Here is a 2854-nt window from a genome sequence, read left to right on the forward strand (position 1 = left end):
TTTGTATAATAAATTTTAAGTACTTGCAATAATGCATCCTTGAGTATAGCAGATTCTGATTGTGACTAATTTTAAGGTAAATAAATAAATCAATATAAGACAACATCACATACGTTACTCTGATCCCAATGTAAGTAGTTAAAGCAATTGTGTTGTGGAAAATCAGAAATAACGACGGTACCACAAACACGCACCCAAGAAAACATGAAAAACCGATGATAATCTACATCGACTCGGGGATTGAGATAAGGCCTCCTCTTCCATTAAGGAGGATTGCGTGGAGGATTTGGAACATCTTCCACCACACTGCTCCAATGCGGGTTGATGGAATGCATATGTGGCAGAATTTCGATGAAATTAGACACAAGCAGGTTTCCTCACGATGTTTTCCTTCACCGCCGAGCACGAGATAAATTATAAACACAAATTAAGCACATATATATAGTGGTGCGCGTTCTATCCACTGGGCCATCTCAGCTATCATAGCTGCATATAAATACTACTATATACTTAGACTATATATATACAGACTTTTCATAGTTTCGTTTCTTGAACTGTCATCTTCTTACTGCTATGACCTCGTTTAAGTTTCGCGACCTCGTTTCCGAGCGTCACATACGATTGAGAGCTATCTTCTAAAAAGTTTTTCAAATCATAAAAGAACTATCTCTATCATTTCTTTCATGGCACACTTTTATCTGTTATCAAAATACTGTGTAGATTGTAACATATCTTTCAACGTGTACTTACGTCATAAGGAGATAATGTTGATTTGTAATAAATATATATGTTATATGTTTTATTTTATACGTCACACTATAAGCTATTCCATCAATCCGTATTGGTATTCCTGGAATTCCAAACCTTCTCCTCAAAAGGTAAAGGAGGCCTTAGCCCAGCTGTGGGAAATTTACAGGTTATTGTTGTTGTTTTTGTATAGTTGTAAATTCAACAGTGTATAATATCTGATTTAAAAATGTTATTTCGAGGTAACAGAATACCGTGTCACTTGTCATGAGCCTGTCACCAACGTCTTCCTACTATCACTTCTAAATTTATATTCATTACTGTTGAAATAATTTTATACATCATTGGACAATATAAAAAGACTGATATATAAAAGCGAAATACTACTTAAAGGCCGGCAACGTACCTGCAGGCCCCCTGGTGTTGCAGATGTCCATGGGCGGTGTAGTCATTCCATTCCATCAGGTGAGCCTCCTGCTCGTTTGAAAAAAAAAATTAAATTAAAATTTGACAACCGCGGATTTCTCCACAAAAGGAGGTAAAATGAGGGTATTAGTTTTTATTTAAACTCTATGTATTATTTTTTTAAATAGCAGACGGGAATTAAATTGTTTCTTTACATATAGATAAGTAATATGTTTAAGTTTTTTTTTTTATTTTATAATTATCTTATATATGTTTTAGTTATGTCTTAATTCTTAAATTTATTATATAAATTAGTTTAAAATTTGATTTCGTATTTTACATAGGTTAGTCTGGTTTCTATTTTTGAACGTCAATGTTTTTTACACCTATACAGATGTATCATATTAATATATCATATGTATCGTATTAAATATGATTTTTAAGCGTTTAGTGATAAGTCGATGGTGTAACTTTTACAATAAATAATAAACAAACAATATAACCCTCTTCTTAAAAAGTGGTATTTTGTATGAAAGTCCAATTAATTAATTATTTCAGTTAAAAGACCTTATTTAGTTATATGTAAAAACTTTTTCGTTATATTATTTTATGTAATGAAATGCGCTTATTTTGTAATGAAATGAGGTTATCTTTTTTGTAATTAGAAGATTGATATATAATCGATTACTGATTACGATCTGTTATTTGCGTCATCTCATTAATTTAGCGACAGGTTGATTTTGACACATCACCGAAGTTATTTATTGTTGAATAATGTAAATATTATTACAGTTATTAAATACTTGTTGTTTACCATGTTTTTTATTTTTATTCGGTAGACAGCAAGGCATTCGTAGATAATGTTGAAATACCGAGCTCCACCGAATAAAAATAAAAAAAACATGGTAAATATACTGTAGCAATAAAAATAATAACCAAGTTAATTTAAAATATTATGTAAATATTAGTTGTTTTACAATAATGTTCGCCCACACTATAAGCGTCGGTATTGCTATTAATTAACTTTGAATCTGATTTTATGTATTTACTGAAAAATAACATTGATATCAAACGCTCATATCAACAATCAATCATACAAAACAAATAGGTACACATACAGTGCACCTTTTTATTGCATACAAGAATGTGACACTTAAATATTATTACTTTTTATGATAAATTAGTTGTTCCCGCGCTTTCGTGCGCGTTTGCGATTAACAAAACAGTTGTTATAACCTAAGTTATTCTTTATCAAATGAGCTATCTGCCAGTGGTAGCTTTCATGTAACCCTATGCACACAATAAAAAAAAACAATTTTTTATGGTATAGGTTGGCGGACGAGCACATGGGCCACCTGATGGTAAGTGGTCACCATCACCCATAGACAATGAAGCTGTAAGAAAATAACTATTCCTTGCATCGTCAATGTGCCACCAACCTTGGGAACTAAGATGTTATGTCCCTTGTGCCTGGTTACACTGGCTCACTCACCCTTCAAACCGGAACACAACAATACTGAGTACTGTTATTTGACGGTAGAATAACTGATGAGTGGGTGATACATACACAGACGGGTTTGCACAAAGCTCTACCACCAATGCTATTTTGTTCATAGCGCGTCGTTCATAAGCATAACTTCAAATATATGTATATTTCATATTGAGTCGGAAACCTTAGCGTTTGTATGCGAACGATTAATCG

The sequence above is a fragment of the Vanessa cardui genome, chromosome 10 (genome assembly GCF_905220365.1).
Source record: "Vanessa cardui chromosome 10, ilVanCard2.1, whole genome shotgun sequence".
In the NCBI taxonomy this organism is placed as follows: domain Eukaryota; kingdom Metazoa; phylum Arthropoda; class Insecta; order Lepidoptera; family Nymphalidae; genus Vanessa; species Vanessa cardui.